The sequence below is a fragment of the Hylobates moloch genome, unplaced genomic scaffold, assembly GCF_009828535.3.
Source record: "Hylobates moloch isolate HMO894 unplaced genomic scaffold, HMol_V3 SCAFFOLD_4, whole genome shotgun sequence".
NCBI classification, from domain to species: Eukaryota; Metazoa; Chordata; class Mammalia; order Primates; family Hylobatidae; genus Hylobates; species Hylobates moloch.
The window spans coordinates 105,624,582-105,643,827 of record NW_026652279.1 but is presented as its reverse complement, the minus strand read 5'-3'; the positions used below and the strand labels follow the sequence as shown (position 1 = coordinate 105,643,827).

Sequence of the window (19,246 nt, the reverse complement as noted above, 5' to 3'; positions counted from 1 at the left end):
AAAAAAGTACTACTGCCCAATACCTGTTAGCTAAAATATAATGAGGCTCTTGTGTTTTTTTTGCAGGGGGGAGAGCAGAGGGTTAAACGGTCAGCCAACAGCTCCAGTTTGTTTCTGTCAAATAAGTCTGTTAAAATGTTAAATCAGCTGGGCGCGGTGGCTCACACCTATAATCCCAGCTCTTCGGGAGGCTGAGGCTGGTGGATCACCTGAGGTCAGGAGTTCAGACCAGTCTGACCAATATGGTGAAACCCCGTTTCTACTAAAAACACAAAAACTAGCCGAGTATGGTGGCATGTGCCTGTAGTCCCAGCTACTCAGGATACCGAAACAGGAAAATCGCTTGAACCCGAGAGACGGAGGTGGCAGTGCGCCAAGATCACACCACTGCACTCCAGCCTGGGCAACAAAGCAAGACTCCGTCTAAAAAAAAAAAAAAAAAAAAAGTTAAGTGAGTGCACATGGAAGAAAAGCTGCTGGTTGTTGTGGCCATTATTCCCTATACTACCTACAGCAGTAACCAGAGCAACATTATGTAACGTAAAAAATGTTTTAATTTATCAAATGAAACCCACAGCAAAGATTCTATCCTACATGAACATGAAGATCATGCCCAGTGATTGCTTCACAAGGTTCAACTATTTAAACTTTCATTTCTTAATAGGTCGTATTTTCCTACTTCTATGTCTATATTAACAAACTATAAAATTCTTATTTAATTGTTATATAAAACCTCTACTGTTATGTACATTGGTGCTGAGATTTTTTGGTGCAGATTCTCAGATCTGCAGAATAAGATACCTAGAGTGCCCCCACTATAGAATGGGGCTCACCAAGTCAAGTTTGGAAGAGACTTTGATTAATATCCTATCTCCTAGACAAATATTTCTCATTTAAGCAAATTTTGAACTAACTTTAAAGGGAAGTGTTTAAAAAAAAAAAAACCTATATTCATACTATTTTACTTTGGTAAAAGAATAAGCTATATATAAAACTCCTTACCTTTTAAACACACAATTATGAAACCCAAAGAAATTTACAAATATATACTATAAACACATTAAAACAAAACTAGGAAAACTCAAATTTGCAACATTCATTTAATGGGTGATGTTGGTTTGCTGAAAACAGATCTCTGATCTCTAATGTAGAAAAACAGAAACTCGGATCCGGTTTTAAAATATACTCTTTCTCAGCCAGTGGCAGTGGCTCAGTCCTGTATTCCTGCAATTTGAGAGGCTGAGGCAGGAGGATCACTTGTGCTGAGGAGTTTGAGACCAGCCTGGGCAACAAAGTGAGATCCTGTCTCTACAAAAAATAAAAAAATTAGCTGGGCTGGGTGGCATGTCCCTGTAGTCCCAGGTAGTTGGGAGGCTGAAATGGGAGAATCCTTTGAGCCCAGAAGTTCAAGGCTACAGTGAGCTATGATCACACCACTGCACTCCAGCCTGGGTGACAGAGCAAGGCCCTGTCTCAATTAAAAATAAATAAATAAATAAATAAAAATTTAAAAACACAGTATCTCCCACCTGTGAAAAAGATTCCCCATATTACATAGAATGAAGTTTAGCTCCTTAGCATGGCACTCAAGACACTCCAGTCAGATGCTTTCCAACCTCATTTCCCTCTGCGTTCCTCACTCACCTTTCATCGCCTTCCAGCTGGATGACTTGCCATTCTTACAGAAAAACCCAGTCCTCTCCTGGACCTGTGACTGTGCCCATGCTGACTTCTCAGCCTCCACTCTTCTCTGCCTACCAACATTCTAATTTTGCTCTTAGATTCAGTTCCAAAGCCATCTGCTCCATAAAGCCACCTCCCAGTTTCCTGGTCTTAACAACTACACCTTCCCCAGAGTTTCCAGAGTGCATTGCTCATATTTGTTTTTATGTTGCCTGGAAATGGTAGCTGTTCATAGATCTATCTTCCTCATTACACTGTTAACCTTGGGGGAAAAAAATACATGCACAGCTTTATTGAGCTATAATCCCATAGAATTCACTCATTTAAACTACACAATTGAATGATTTTTAGTATATTCACAAAACTGTAAAACCATCATTACAAACAATTTTAGAACATTTTTTCTACCTCAAAAGGAAATCCTATACCCATTAGCAGTCACTCCTTACTCCCCTACTCCCAGCCATAGGCAACTCTTACACTACTTTCTGTCTTTATAGAGTTGCATATTCTGGGCATTTCATATAAATGGAATCATCCAATATGTGATTTTTTTGTGTACATGTAATCTTCTAAGGGCAGAGATCAAGTTCTATTCATAAATGGAAAAGTAAATGAGCAGCATCTATGAAAATGAGTTCGGAATCAGACCTGAGTTAAAAATCTCAATTCAGCTATTTACTAGTTGTGTGACTTTGAGCAAGTCACTTCATCTCTCTGAATACCAGTTTACTCATTGTAAAATGGGGATGAGGATAACAATACTTCCCTTGAAAGATGGTTATGAAAATTAGAAAGAAGATATGAAAAAAGTTCCTAGAAATGGGTTTGCTCAATAAACAGGTGTTATTTGTATTTATCTTTGTATGCCCACAGTATCTGGCATAGTGGGTAGTAATGTGCGTTGATTAATTAATTCATTAATGACGAAAAACTTGAATGCCTTTCCTTCAGCATGCCAATAGACTTTTAACAACTTTGGGGAAGGAGCTAAAGTTAGCAGGGCAAAATCTTTCCTGGAAGATGTAAACTAGTTTCTATTTGTTTCCAGCTACTGTTCTCCCTCAGAAGAAAACAAACCTGGCCAATGGACCAGTGGGACAATAGAGCCAATAAACAAATCTAAGATCTGTAATCAGAGGGAATACAGTTGGGTTCTAGGCCTGATACTGGCATTCTGAAGTCACTTAGAAATAAAATCAGCTCCATCCATCTCAACTTCTGGTTTTCATTGGCATACATTTCATCTAATAATCATCTTTGCTTTCCCTATTATGGGACCAAAAAACCTGAATCTCACCTGACCAATGTTTGAATTCTCCTTAAGATAGTTGAGCAATACCATCTGAACCATGAATAAAGAAAAGTACAGAAAGGGAAAGGCACAGAATAGGTGTTTATCCAAAGGAAAAAAGTTCAACCACCAAAAAAACAATTGAATTGTATCTAGAGATGTCCAAATAAATTAGGAACCTTCATTATAGGAACAATAAGGCTCCCTCACAGAAAAGAAATTCATTAGCATATCGATTCAATTCCCCAAAATAAAGAAAGAGTAAAAAAAAACCCATAATAATAAGTTTAGTTGAATTATAATAGAAGTGATGACTGAATCAACACACTGAAAGAAATTGAACAGTCTGCCTTAAAACAAAAAAACCCAAAAAGGATATACAAGTAATTCAATCTCTACAGGAGAGAAACATGAAAGGATTTTTAAAGGAGAAAGGAATGTATTTGCAAAAAATTTCAGTGCAAGTTACATGAGTTTTCTATAGGACTTAATTTTTTTAAAAACCATAACCCTGCAAGCCATGGGAATAATTAAGAAAACAATTATTTAATTAGAATAGATCATTTGGCAATTGACTATTGAAGCAGTTTCGTTTTACCAAAAGGAAAAAAAAAAACAGAAAATGATCTTGTAAACTTTTGCTATTTTGACCTTTTTTAAATATTCAGAAAAAATACCTTCTAGCATTTGTGAAATTCAGACGGAGAAATACAAAACTGATGTCATGGAAATGCTTAAATTGATAAATTCCAGCCCTTCCAAGCAGGCTGAGGAAATTTTTAAACACAGCCATGAGGAAGGATCCATTATTGGCATGAAAATAGGTTGAGTATTCCCATCTCAAATTGCTCTCTTTAATGGACTTGTTTCCAAATAATCCATCCCATGATGAGAAGATGTTTAGCTTCTAATCCTAAGGAAGAGGGCCCAAAGATTTTTCCATCCACTTGTCTCTTTAGAAATAAGACAAAAAAATTAAAAAGAAAGAATATCAATTTCCAATAGATCTAGTTTCTTATGCCAGTGGTCTACTCATATAGGTTCACAGACAAGTCATTCTTTTTTTTTTTTTTTTTGAGACGGAGTTTCACTCTGTCACCCAGGCCATAGACAAGTCATTCTAAAATATCATGCCATCTCCTCACTTCCCTTTTGTGTAAACAAATTTCCTTTCAGAAGATAAACACCTGAGAATCTGTTTCTGCCTCAGAAGCACACAGGTGGGAACAGCCCCTAAAGCTCTCTAAGGGTATTTGCCCACTGTAAATAAGGCAGTTATTCTCTGAGTATCTAGACCTAAAATTAGGAATGATGTATGTATTTTTCTTGTCATTATTTTCCTGATTCTGTAGAGGTCTATTGAAAGTATTTTCTAACACATTTAATATTGCAAGCTACCTGAAGAATGGGCCCAGTCCAGCCCAGTTCCAGTGCTCAGGACTCATGAAAGGGAAGCAAGGTACGCAGCTTTGACTGGGATTGTTTGAGAAAGAAACTCTCAATACTGAGACACACTTTCAATACTGAGCGTCCATGGAAGCAACCTTCAAGTACTGACAAGCTTGGGAGTTGTGAAAGAAAGGGGAGAACTCAAGTAACAAAACACTGTCAATTAGTATTACCCTAACCATAACTGGAGCATACTGAAATCAACCCCAAACAACCAACGTGAAACTCACTGCAAAAAATAAATGGAACATAAATATCCTTCAGTATAAAATGATGGCACAGAAATATTGTGATTCACCAAGCTTCTGAACCCTTTCTAATATTCATAATTATCCTGGTTTCTTGCCCCAGCATTAAATGTGATGATTCAATCTTTTTCTGACAAGCCACACAAAATTAAGCCTTAGAGGTTGAGTCTTTGTGCCCTTAATAATTCCCTAAAAGTTTTGTTTCAAGAACCAAAAGTTTACTATCCAGGCTAGTAATAACTAGACTCCAGTCCTATCTTTGACTTTTCCAGTGACTTGGTACTTTACCCAAGTTAAGCACATATTTTCTTTCTCTCTCCAGTTTCTCTTTCTTAACATGGAAACAATAATACGGTACCTATAATTTGTCTCAATAGGGTTATGGCAAATATTCTTCAAACTCATGAAAATTCTTCTGCACAAATATGAAGAGCCATTTTATATTGAAACTGTTATGATACACATTAAGAAAATATTAAAACATTACAGTAATAGCTTCACAGTGGCTAATAGAGCTGAAAGTCATAATTATACTTACACACTAGCCCTCAGGATACCTGATTACTGACCACAGACATTTTACTTGTCAGAAATGAAGGACACAATGGTCTGTTCAATTTATACCTTTGTCATCAAAATCGGTTATATTAACAAAAGTTCTATCCACTAAAGAGTTATTGCCTGTGACTCACATATTTTAAAAATATGCAGCCTGACTAAAGCATCCTCCAGCATCTAAGATCTCTCTTAGCCCAAAAGAGGTATGCAAATCTGACTTACTGCTTAATATTATTATCAAGATTAGTTTGATGGGCATTCTAAGTAAATCTAACCAAAGTAAGAAGAGTAGACTTATGGAGCAGGGGAAAGCCTATGTAATTCATTCTACATCTGTTATCCTGGGGTCAATTCACCAAGATGTTGGCATTATATCACCTTACAGATACCAAGAGCCCAGTATCAAGTGAGGTATTAGACTGGCTCACCTCTGTGCTCACTTTCAGGGGAAGGTTATGTGGAATGATAGGAAGAGTTTTAGGTTTTAGTTCCCACTCCCAAATTTGAACTGAAATTTGAATTTCAGTTTTATCTGTTGTATAATATTGGACAAATCATTTAATCTTTCTGAATATCAGTTTCTTCTGTGTAAAATGGTAACAACACCAATCTCAGAGAATTGTAAAGGCTTTTGCTGCATTCATCACATCAAATTTTGTTTACAGTTCCTTCTCTGAGATTCTTGAAGGCAGGGACTATGTCTTATCCATCCCTAAATTTTGGATAATTAACATAGTGCCCAACAAATAAAAAATATTCAATGAATATTTGTGAAATTGTGTTGAATCAACTATTTGTACCAGTGCAGCCCTTTGACAACATACTGAATAATATTTTGTAAAAACGAAAATTCCAGTTTTAAATTCAGGTAGTATGGTAGATTAGAATTGTTCTGCAAATATTCACCTTTGTGATGAGAAAAGTATATTCTTTGATGAGAAAAGTATATTCCCTAACCCCTGGGGTTATGCCTGTAATCCCAGCACTTTGGGAGGCCGAGGCGGGCGGATCATGAGGTCAGGAGATGGAGACCTTCCTGGCTAACACGGTGAAACTCCATCTCTAGTAAAAATACAAAAAATTAGCCGGGCGTGGTGGTTACGCAGGAGGCTGCGGCAGGAGAATGGCATGAACCCGGGAGGCGGAGCTTGCAGTGAGCCGAGATCGCGCCACTGCACTCCAGCCTGGGTGACAGAGTGAGAATCTGTCTCAAAAAAAAAAAAAAAAAAAAGAACCTATGATCCACTGGTTTAGAAAAGCTGAAATTGCAAAGCCAGAGCCTCTTATAACTAAAGTCTGTTCAACCATGGATTTCTTTTTGCTCTGGACTCCATTCAAGGCTGGAAATATTTTTGGTCAGTGACTAAATGAGTCAGAGCAGAACAACCAAATGTAGTATATATTGCCTCAAAAATCCAAAGACATCTACTAAACGTTGTGCCTCTTTCTCAGTGGTAGGGGCACAAAGGGGCACAATGTTTGCCTCTGGACAGAATAATCCAATATGATACAGACAACCTGACTCCAGAAACTTCGCTGAGATGGTAGGCACCTAAATGTTCATGGATTTTCTCCTCCAGCTACTGCCATGCACGTGCCTTAAAGGTTTCTAGCGTATCTGTTACTTACTCCCTGCTATGCAGATCTTAACAGTAAAATGTCACAGATGTAGTGTACTAATGTGATGCTCCATGAGGTGTTAGGACAGTTAAGGTGCTTGTGGGCCTAATTTTGGCACAGAGCCAAAGAGCTGACATAAGCCTTAGACAAGATTGTTCTTTGGAATAGTGGGAAAATGGGCTAATTTAATGACTACATGTTAGATGCCAAGAGAGGTGTCAGTTTGTTTCAATAAAAAAGGCCACAGCTGAAACAGCAGCTTAACTGAAGTAACCACTGGTTGAGTTCTAATAATCCATTGCCATTCATGAAAATCCAGTCAAATTTGTATGTTAAATCTGAATATGAAAGGAATCACTTCTCCAAACAAACATAGCTTCTAGGCACATAGCTTCTAAGTTTTCAGTGGTGGCAATGATCTCTATGGTGCTTCAAGGATGCAGTATTACTTTTGGTTTACTCTTTTCGTAGCATGAGGAAGGAGCTCCAGGAGCTTCTGCTTGGCCCCGTATTAGCCTTTAAAGTAGTGTTCTATTTTGGCATGTATCAGAATCGCTTGAATGGAGAACATAAATTGTTAAACCCCACCCCCAGTTTTTGATCCAGTAAGTCTGGTTGGGGTTTGAGAATCTGCATTTTTAACAAGTACCCAGGTGATACCGATGCCAACGTAGATTATGACTACAGACTGAAGATTGGATAAGTGAAAATAAATTTTCAAATAAATTTACCTGCCTCAAGCATTTAACATAGTACCAGCATCAGTCAGTGTGTTTAATGAAGAAGAAAGTGGAGACAAGTGAAGTTAGTAAGTCAATTCAGTGGCAGCTGGCGAAGAGATCTCCTATTATCCACCTCATACAGTTGCTATAAATTTTAAATGAGGGTATGACTGTAATGTGATCAGCACAGTGCCTGGTATATGGAAACACTCAATAAATATTACTATTTCAGTTTTTTAAAATTAATTTTAAAATCCATCCAACATAGCCACTAATCACCTAAGCATCTTTGTATTAATTATTTAACCATTTGGGCACAGAGTTTATTCATCTATAAAATAAAGTGGTTGAAATAGGTGATCTTGAATGTCTTTAAAAATCACTGGTTTTACATTGAAAGGAATCTATCATAGCTGTCTTAATTAAGGTTTTAGACTCACTGAGGGTGATCTTTCTTTATAGCTCTGATGTTCTGAAAATCTTGTTTCTTATTTATCTTATCTAAATTTTGCATCCTGTGGAATACATATTTTTCTAAAAAGTAGATTGGACTTTAGGTCAGTTTCTACCTATATTTATGCCTGGGAAATCAGAATTGAGGTACTATAAAGAGAAAAACCCAAATAGTAAAGGCTGTCTTTTCTGTTTATAGGGTCATACTTTTCCCATTTGGGTTTCTCTAAGGCTTTACTGGAGAGAACTAAAGCCCCATTAGCAGAAGTGCCACAGAGACATAAAAGAAGCTGCTATTGTTTTAATTATATGGGTCTAATTATGGTAATGTGATAGATAATTTACCATACACTGAGGGCTGGAAATTTCAAGTTGTTTTGGGATTAGAACCTGCAAATCATTTTGATTAAAATACTAGTGACTTCACTGAAGAGCCACTGTCTAAAATTCTGCACAACCATATTCTTATTATTATAAAAATTTCATGTATGTCATTAACCACAACTTGATGAGAAAGCAAAATAGACCAAAAATGAAATGTATGCTTGCCAAAATGGTTAATTTACCATTGACTATTAGTTTGCCGTCTTTCAAAATGTCCTATCTTTGAATCTCACTGCCTCTTTCCTGTACAATAACCCCTCTCTGTTTTGTATCACCAGTTTTCCCTATTTCCTGCATCTTTGTTTTTGCACATAAAAATACTGTGATTTCTCCCATCTTAAAAAAATAAATAAATTAATAACAACAAAAGCCTCTTTTGGTCTCACAGCTCTTTGTAGAGACTGCCTCTTTTTTTCTCCCTTTTGTAGCAGTGTACCTCAAAGGCACAGTGCACATTCATCTCTCCATTTCTTCTTCTCCTGTTCTGTCTTGAAGATTCCTGTCAGAATCCCCTCCATTTCAGTGAAGCTACTATTGCCTTTACCTCCATTAACTTCCACATTGCCAATCCAAATGTCAATCTTGGTTGTAGCCAATTGTCCTCCTTTTTGAAATACTTTTTCAATTCAGCTTCCAAAGCACTACTCTATTTCCTGCTTGCCCTTCTCCCTCTCTGGCTGTTCCTCCTCAACCTTCCTTCCTTCCTGAACCCCTCCTATCTTCCCTACCTTTAACTGTTGAGTGCCCCAGGCTGAGTCCTCACACATCTCTTCACTAACCACATTATTCTTCAGATGATCTAACTTACTCTATGGCTTTAAATACCATCTATGTGCAGATGATTCCAACATGTCTCTATGTCCAGGCCTTTCCTGATTATCCTATCTAAAATAGCACTCCCTCCTGTCATTTTCTATTCCCTTTCCTTACTTTACATTTGGTGACAGCACTTACTTTTTTAGCAGTGACTTTATATTATATGTCTATTTGTTTATTTGCTTATTGTGTACCTCCCTGACTAGAATGTAATCCCATGAGGGCGGGGACTTGGTTTTATTCCCTGCTGTATCCCAGCACAGAGAATAGGGTGATGGTGGTATGGTATATATTAGGTATTCAATAAGTATTTGTTGAGTGAATCATTAATGTCCAAATTTATTCTTTCAAATCATTGAGCACCCATTTATGTTATGTAACAGTGCAAGGCAAGCAATAGCTTTAGCTCTAAGAGTGGGATCACTGCAGGCTGCCTGGGTTATTTACCACACAGCACGCAGAGGTGAATGGCACAATGGTGAGAGGGTGGAGAAGTGGCAGCAATTCTAATTTGTGTCCAAATAAGGGAATGGCAAATCCAGTCTAGTTTAAGGCAGTTGAGGTTGGGATGGGGAAAACAATGGGATGGGTGGGCCTCAGCATAGGGGCACAGCTTCATAACTATCAGGTAAAGAATAGAGACAACAGGACTCCAGATATAAACAAGGCAATCCAGAGAAACTATCAGATGTTCTGAAGCAGAAGAAAATTTGCCTAGCCCACAGGCGACCCACAGGAACCCAGAGCCTGGTTCCTTGATTTCAGCATAGGCTCATGGCCGCCTGCAGATGCTGGATGCTCAATCCAGTATCAGCTGTGGGGATAGGGCTGGGGCAGGTTCTCTGGGGAATGCAAAAATAAATATAATCTCTACCTTCAAAGAGGCTGCAGATTTATAGGAGACGCTAAGACACAGCTAATAGAAGTAAAAGCATTACATAACATGTAATGTGCTCAGCAGAGCTGTGAAATCACAGCAAATTATATCCGTAAAGGAGGCTATTTATGGATTGTGTTTAAATATAGAACTAGTCTCTTGGGTGCAAGAAAAAGAACAATTTACTAGTTACATATCTCTTCATTTGCAAAATGTAGGGTTTAGAAAGAATCCTTTTTTTATGTTTCCTTCCAGTGCTAAATTGATATGATTCTTAATTCACATACATGTAGGCCTATATAGGTAAACTTGTATACATAGATAATAAAATCTCATTAAATTGGACTTTGCTTATTTTGAACTTATGACCAACCATCAAAGTAAGGCTAGTTGAATTTTCATTTTATTTTATCAGTAATATTAGTAGCTTGTTCAAAAAGTGTGTAGACAAATTATAAAAGGAATGCTTACCAACTTTAAAGAACAAACTGTTTTCAAAGCATTTAGAACTCCTATTTGCAAACAAATAGCTGGAGTGGATGTCAGCCACTTGGACTGATGTTTTCATGCATTTCATACAGATCCCTGAACTAGGGCCGCTTGGAGAGAAGGGAGTTGACACACCAGGTCCCTGACCCTCATCTCACCTCAGAGCACCAGGAAGCCAGAGCTTGCCTTGACTGAGGACAAAACCAGAGGAAATCATGTGCAGAAGCACCGGGCCTGGCAGATTATGCTCTGAGCCTCCTGCTGTATTTCTTGCTCTGGCAGAACAAACTTTTTTAACAAAGAAGATGCAGTCTTCTTTAAGTTATTGTGTAAAATTCATCCATTCAAAATGTTTCTTGAATGCCTACTACATTTATCAAATGTGCAGGAGGCACTATTGTATATCCTTATTACATTATAGATTTTCAGTACCAAGTGTTCATTTCATTTACAGCTCTTGAGGATATATTTTAAGATATCTTATTATTCACAGTTAATTTTAATAAAAGTTTCAATTGTATTACCTCAAAAGGCTACACGTGGACCTCACAGGCAAATGGGGATGTTACTAAAAGGAGAAACAAGGATGATTATGGAATACTAAAATTCATCAAAAGCTTTTATGACTAAGGTCAGAAAAGCTGAAAATCAGAATGAGATGCAAATTGAAAAATGCCAGGAAGGGAATGAAAAAACAGAATCTGAAAACCACACAACTAAAAATTTTCATTATACCTGAGACAAATCATCACAAAGTTGATCCCAAATTGAAGATAGATATAAGAAAGCAGTAACAGGAATTATATAACCCATCAGACGAATTTAGTCACCCTCTGTGACTGAGCCAAAAGGCTGATCAAGAGAGGCCAAGGTCCTCAATCTCCCTTGAACACACTGAAGTCATTCCAACCAGATGTTTTTCCTGATGCTGCTTTCTTCACCCACGGTCTGACTTTGCAGCTATTGTTCTATCTTCAGATCCTTGCTGCAGTTCTAGCTTCTCAGTGCAGCCCTTCCTAATTCCTGCTACACAAAATGAGAGCCACTTTCTGGATGCCCCGGAAAACTTACAACATTGCACTTTGCCACTAAATGGTTCTCTAATGAGTATGGAGTTCTTCTGGATTAGGCTACAAATACCTTACTTGCAGGATTCATACTTTAAACCTTTTAGTGATTCATTAACTTATAAGAAAAGTCTTACAAGATATAAAAATTTAGTCATATTAAGTAAATATTGAATGAATTGCATTTGTCAAAAAGAAAAAACTGTAGAAAAATAAAACTACTTTGGAAAATTTGGGATGTAAGGTTCATAATACCCACTGCACCTAACTCCTTATAAGACATAAAGGAGGCACTTTTGGCTGACAAATCGATTGATGAATGAATGGTAGTAAGAAAGTTTTCTTTACTGAGACCTTTCATTCTAACCTACATATTAATGTATGAAATTGATTAGTGCAAATAATCATACAGTCGTCCCAAAGTAAACTCAAAACATTCACCACCACCACCACTACCACCACCACCCCCTAAAAGCTGCTCAGCCTCCTGTATCCTTTTATGCCTAATTAAAGGCATCACTCCTCACTCAGTGACCTAAGCCAGGAACCTGGCAGTCACAAGGTACTTTCTCCTTATTCCCGCATCTGATTCCTCACCAAATTCTGTTGACTGTCTCAGATCCATCCCTGCCTCTCCTTCAGCACAGATTTTACTTGGTTCAAGCCTTAACATCCCCACCTACCCAGACTCTAGGGTTATTTCCCAACTGGTTGCATATATCTGGTCTGACCTCTCTCCAATCCATGCCACATCCAGCCAGAGAGGATCTAAAATGCAACTCTGTTCACGTCATCCCCTTTCTAAATCTTGTAATGGTTTCTAATGCCTAAAAGATAAAGTCCTAACTTCTTTGCATGTCCTTCAAGGGCCCTTTTAATCTGGTTTCAGCCTTTCTTTATAAAATCAACTTTGGCCACTTGCCTATATGCATCATACCTTCTTCCCATCTAAAATTTCAGTCTAAAATTGTCAGACTTGAAGTGCCACGGCATTTTATCTCACTGTGTAGGACAATATTTGACCCTGTATCCATTTAAACTAGTTGACTTACCTTTATACCTAAACCAAGGACCAATTTATTTCTTGATCACCTCTGCAAAGCTGATACTTTTGTCACGACGATGGCTGGTAAATGCCCCTAATATAGCAATTATTTGATCATATACCCATTTAACCTACTAGAACTTCTCTACTGTCAGAAGGGCAGGGAGGGACATAGCAGATCCTGGCATGGGAGGAAAGTATATAGTTTGGCATTTCATATATCAGCATCACCATAACAACCACTCAAATATTTGTTGAACATTGGTGAGTCAATGATGAAAGAGTTTAGAAGAAGGAATTTCAGGGAAATGGAACAGCAGGAGCAGAGGCAGCAGTGAACTTGCAGTAGGATAAGACCAACGCAAGGCAGTTTTTTTTTCCCTGACACTGCTAAATTGAAGGTTTTCATAAAGGAGCTAAAGATGAGGAAAGCAGCCAGTCTGAATAAGCTGTGACTCAATAAGTAGAAGATGAAACCAAAACATAACTCAAAGACTTCTGCCTGGGAGACTGGAAGATTGGTGACACCTTGATGGAAAACGGTAAGACTGAATTGTACATTCAGACCAGTTCTCACCATCTGAATTTGAAAAAGGAAAAAAAAAAATCTAAGAGGAAAAACTGAATAGTTACTACAAATTACCTACAAACATCCTTGCCAGTATGAGGATTTATGCCACCTGGTGGCAGTTTATCTAATTTTGTTATTCAATTCTTTACAGTAGTGCAAACTCTCAAAATTTGTACTTACAAACTTGAGCACGGTGTCAGGCATGAAGGAGCTATTAAATTTTTTTTGTAGAATAAATGGATGAGTGGAATGTGTAAATAAATTATTCAATGAAGCAAAGCTCTGTGGTGAAAGAAGCTCTGATCCGAAGGTCAAGACAGTTGGCATCTAGTTTCACACTAACTGTGGAGTGATTCCCAGGAGGTCACAGACCTCGCTCAGGTCATGTCCAGCTCTAGCATTCTTGACTTCATATTGGGGTTTCAGTTTATTTATCTAAAAAAAAGATATGTAAAAATTTCTTACAGTTATATTATTTGAGTTTTTGTTTTTTATATATAAATTATATATATATAACAATATGTTATATATATCACAAACTCAACAAAAACTCAAATAATATAACTGTAAGACATTTTTACATATCTTTTTTGTTGTATATGTATACTGGGATTTTTATTTGAAAAATTATTAGCTGAGCTCAAAGGCCCTTGAAGAGTCACAACATCAGAGGGGCTGTCAGGAGTGATATGTACACTTCTGGCAGTTGAATTTGAACTTACAGCTGGAGGAAACTTGCTGGTTCTAAGTTCTATTCTGATTATGTCATCATTGTTTCTCCTTAGCCAGATGTTTCTAATGATAGCTTTCTAGATGACTTTCCTCCTATTTTGTCCAGCCTCAGAATTCCCTCCTACACTGCACATTTGACCCCTTCCTATGAGTATCCAGGCCAAACTCACAGGTGGGATTGAAGGGTGAGTACACACTACTATGTGAATTTTTTTCTTTTCAGGCTAATGTTATGTTTAATAAATGGGATTATGCTATTATATGTATTTGTCTAATTTTCTCAGCTAAAGCAAAAGATCTATCCAAAAAGAGGCTTTTTAAAAAGTCGTATTCCTAACACAAGGTCTTTATGCAATGGACACTCAGTGTGTCCTTTTCAATATTGATCTTTATGATGAGAGTTAAAAAGCATTATCCAATTTAGGGACCAAGGAGGGACTATATAAGATGATTCGGAAGTACTAGTAGTGCCAGAAAGTAACAGCGTGCTAAAATCACACCCCACAATAGTGGGAGTATGTCAAAGGGACACAGGAACCCAACTGAAAAAGCACCAATGACCAATTTAAGAAAAACAAATAAAATAATATTAGATTATAATCTAAAGTATATAATAAATATCCATGAGTTCATACTGACTTAAATAAATGATTGAATAATGGGAGAGAGTAGATTAATCTCAGGTATAGAAGAATTTGTAATAATTGATGTAGATACTCCACCGTCACAGTGTGAAACATAACCCTCCACTCTTGAAGTGTGGGCTATGCACACATTGCTATAGAGTGTAGTATGGGAAGGCCAATGAAAGAGTAACCTTGTGATAGAAAAACCTGGCAAACACTGCCTCAGTCAAACTATCAACAAATGCTAAGTCAGGTTGGTAGCACATACCCTCCATGTGAGGTAATGAGAATAGCATGTTACCTCTGTGGTCTTCCTCCCCCAAATCCATATCCTCACTCTAATCATGAGAGAAACATCAGACAAATCCCAATTGAGGGACATTCTGTTAATACAAAATACCTGGCCAGTACTCCTCAAAGCTGCCAAGGTCATGAAAAATAAAGTCTGAGAAACTGTGATAGCCAAGAAGAATCTAAGGAGATATGACAAATAAATTGTAATAAGTTATCTTGGATGGGATCCTAGAACAGAAAAAGAACATTAGGTGAAAACAAAGGAAATCTGAATAAAGTACGGAATTTAGTTAATAATAATGTATCAATATTGGGTCATTAATTGCAACAAATGTACCAAACTAATATAAGATGTTTCTAATAAATGAAACTGAGTGTTGGGTGTATGGGAACTCTGCACTATCTGTGCAACTCTCTGTAAAATGTTTATTTTAAAAAATGAGTCAAATCTCCCATCACACTCATCAGAAACCAGTGCCATGTTTGGAGATGCAAGGAAATGTCAAACTATTACTAAATATCTTTTGGAAAATTAGATAGCAGAAAACTAGATAGGATATTTTAAAAACAAGAATATTTCCTTTGAGGTGGGAGAAAGACAAAAGATGGCTTAAAGAGCAGTTATATATTTTTTATTTGAAAAAGTATAGTTCATTAAAGAAAATATAGGAAAAACTACACAAATGCAGAAAAAGGAAACAAAAGCTTTCATAATTCCACCATCTAACACAACTAAGTTAGTATTTTATTTTCAATTTTTAAAATATGTTTATTTTTGTGAGTTTTTCTCATAGTTGTAGTCCTACCTGATTACACAATTTAATTTCTTGGAAGGTTTTCCCTCTCTTCATTGAAGACAAATCTTATGTAGAGCAAGTTAATTGGTGTCATTCTGCATTTCAGACAGAATTAATTTAAATGAAAGAGAACCATATGACTTCGCAAGACTATGTGAATATCAAGAATCTGCTCTATTTGTCTAGGAGGTAGTGCAGAACTAAAGGGGTACATGTGGTATATACAGAAGCTTAAAGGTCTATCTCTTGATTTCACTGTAGAGAGGGTATGATATTTAAGAAACAAAATGGAGAAAGGGAAAAGTCTACTGCCAGGCAAGTTCCTCAGAACTACGAGATACGTTACAGAAATAAGAGGTAGGATAATAGGTAATTACCAATTCTCATACTAAGAGTATTGTTGGCAGAAGAAAGAATATGATTGAGAGTAAATGGTAGGAAGTATATAATATTAACATTATTATAATCTCCATAATCATCTCTAGGGAGGAGCTTGCATTCAGACAATACTGTTTCTTAAGATTCACTACAATGGCTATTTTCCAAATAAAAAAAAAAGTTTGACATCTTTAAATTCCGTTAGATTGAGGCAACTAGAAATAGTAAATATTCTTGAGTACATACTGCCACCCAGTGGATATATCTGTGTGATGCACAAAGCATTTGCGAACGAAGAGGACAAAGTTTTGACCATGATGCTAGTGTTAAAGCTTTGCTTGCATTCAGTGAAGGCCATAGTTCGTATGTAATCCCAAACTGAATTACACCACTCATTCAAAATTCTAGACTAGATTTTAATACACATTTTCAAAGTATTCTGATAAATATTACCAGAGGCTTTTGGCAATGGGAGAAAAATATTATGTGTGCTTACCAACACTGTAGATACTTCTTATTAATATTAATAAAACTAATGTCAGTGAATTTCCAATAAGATGAGTCAGAGATACTCAACTTCTAGTAAGGAAGGAAAAGGGATATCATGGCAGAGACTAGACAGTGGAAAAATTTGGCAAACACTGCCTCAGTCATATGATCAACAATACTAAGCCATATTGGTAGTATATACCTTGGATATGGTAATCTTGACTGCCTTGGATGCCAAGAACTCTGGCAAGAAGTCTAAGAGAATTACATTTTTGGCATAATAATCTTGGATTTCCCTTTATCTGAAAGCTACTAAAGGTTTATCAGAGTGGAAATACATAGAGACAATGGATGGAATTTGGGTTATTTAAATGAATATTGAGACCATATTTATGTAGAGACTTCCTAGGGAGTCCTGGTATTCTGTAGATAAGTCCAATTATATTTGTGTTTCCTAAAAAGGAATAATACAATTTATGGAATTGAAATGACATTGAAAGTCTAAGAAAAACTACTTGTCTGAAACTTTGTTTTTTGCTATGTTTATACATCATCTTCTCCAAGAAGTTTACACATCCACATGTGAACACTTCTGTATAGGAAATCTACTAATTAATGTGTTCTCCATTGTTGGGTATGAGATTTCTTGATCTCACCATACTTACAAGTTAATAAATTAGCCTATCACTGTTTCTTAAATGTTGGCAGAAGACATGGGATAAAAGACTTCATTATTCATGCTTAGCAAGCAGCACGAACATCATATTTGAGTAAGTTCTCCTTGCCCCCTAAGTCCCATGAGGCACCAGAGAGGGGTCCAGGTATATCTCACGCATATAGTGGATTTGTGTCCTAGGTTAGGAATACTGAGCTTGGAGAATCCACTGCTTTTATTATAAGCAGAAAGTAAGGTGGCTCTTTTCCCCAAAGTGGGACATAAACTTATCCCTTAAGGTTGCTTTCTGCAAACAATCTTGAAAAATGGTTGCATTAAAAAAAAGTCAAAGCTTTGCATTCTTGGTATGCCCAGGAAAAAATGCTCTGGGAGGTTTAAGGCCTATTGGCAATTGTCTTTCCTAACATTCATACAAAGCCAAAATCATCCTTCCTATAATTTCCACTAATTGGTTCTGTGTTTTTCAATCTCTTTGGTATTTTGTATGTCGGACACCTGCACTGTGCTATCTTATGCCACTGAGATTTATTTTCTCCATGCTAATCATTTCTAATCCCTTTAAGACCATTCCTCCACGATCATATATGGCTTTGGGCTCCCTCACCATTAGTATTGCTTTCCTCTGAACTTGTTCAGGTGTTACTTCCCGAAATGGTCTATGATATTCCAAGTATGGACCATAAACTGTTATTTAGCTACACATTTCTATTCCACTCTTATGCCAGTGGATGGAAACTATGTAGTTTTTCATTAAAGGAATCATCATGCCAACCAGATTCCATTTAATATAACAGAAAGTCTAAGAGTAAACACCTTTTTTTAAATAGTTGTTGTTTAGCAGTTCTAGTAGAAAAGTGTTAAGTCATTACTGTCCATATTTTGCAAATTATGGACCTCCTATATATGAACTGTTTGTTTTCCATGTTAATATATATGGCATATGACTCCCATACTCCTTTTTGGGGGGCAGGGGAGGGCTGCAGCATCTCACTCTGCTGCCCAGGCTGGAGTGCCATGGTGCAATCATGGCTCACTACAGCTTCGACCTCCTGAACTGAAGCAATCCTCCTAGCTCAACCTCTCAAGTAGCTGGAACTACAGGCATGTGCCACCATGCCAGGTTTTTTTTTTTTGTTTTTTTTTCGTGGTACAGATGGGGTCTCGCTGTATTGCCTAGGCTTCATATTCTTTGTTCAAATAAGAATCCAACAGTCACAGGCTTTTGTTTTCTCCTCCAACTCATGCATATAGAAGAGTAGCGGATTGACAATGTTTGTCTTCTGCTTTAACAAAGAAAACTGACATGTATATTTACTTTTTCAAAAACAGAGATATTACTTTAGATATTATTATGTTTAATTTCTTTAAAAATTATGACTAAGTTACAAACATACCGAAAAGTATGGAAAATAGTGTAATGAAGCTCCAGATGCTCATCACTCAGATTAAACAATTAAAGACTTTCGCCACATTTGTGTCATCCATGCCTTTTTTCTTTATTATTAATAAAGCATTTAGTGGCCTCTCTCAGATAACACATTAGTTTATCCCTACATAGTTCAATATGTATTGACATGGATATTTCTAACATGGATATTTCTAACTTCAATGTCGTTAACATCTAACAAGATTAACAATAATTCTTTAGTATCATTTAATACCTATCCTGCATTTAAATTTCCACAATTATCTAAAAACACCTGTCTTTAGAGTTGGCTTATTCTAATGAAACTCCAAACTAGGTTCACTCGTTGCTTGTGATTACCATGTCTCATAAATCTCTTTTAATCTAATAGTCCCCCTCTCATTCTTTCTTTCAATTCTTACCATTGACCATTTGCAAAAATTAGATCAATTGTCCCACACTTTGAATTGTGGTGTCCTTTAACTTACTCCTTCCTTCTCCAAATTTTTTATAAACTTGTGGTTAGCTCTAGAGCTTGATTAGATTCAGACTCAACATTTGTGGAGGGAATAT

At 36.8% G+C, this 19,246-nt stretch overlaps 2 protein-coding genes across 9 annotated transcripts in view; one reads left to right on the top strand and one right to left on the bottom strand.

The window, feature by feature from the left end:
• LACC1 (laccase domain containing 1) overlaps positions 1-19,246 on the bottom strand; it is a 141,615-nt gene that overhangs the window by 100,033 nt on the left and 22,336 nt on the right. The window lies entirely within an intron of this gene.
• Positions 14,175-19,246, top strand: part of CCDC122 (coiled-coil domain containing 122) — a 71,535-nt gene continuing 66,463 nt past the window's right edge. The window contains exon 1 of one of the 2 annotated variants that reach the window (XM_058437847.1): positions 14,175-14,193. The gene's annotated coding sequence lies outside the window, so the exon portion shown is untranslated. Of the gene's footprint in view, positions 14,194-17,343; positions 17,363-19,246 lie in introns of those variants that run through there. The other variant, XM_058437845.1, reaches the window with a different exon arrangement.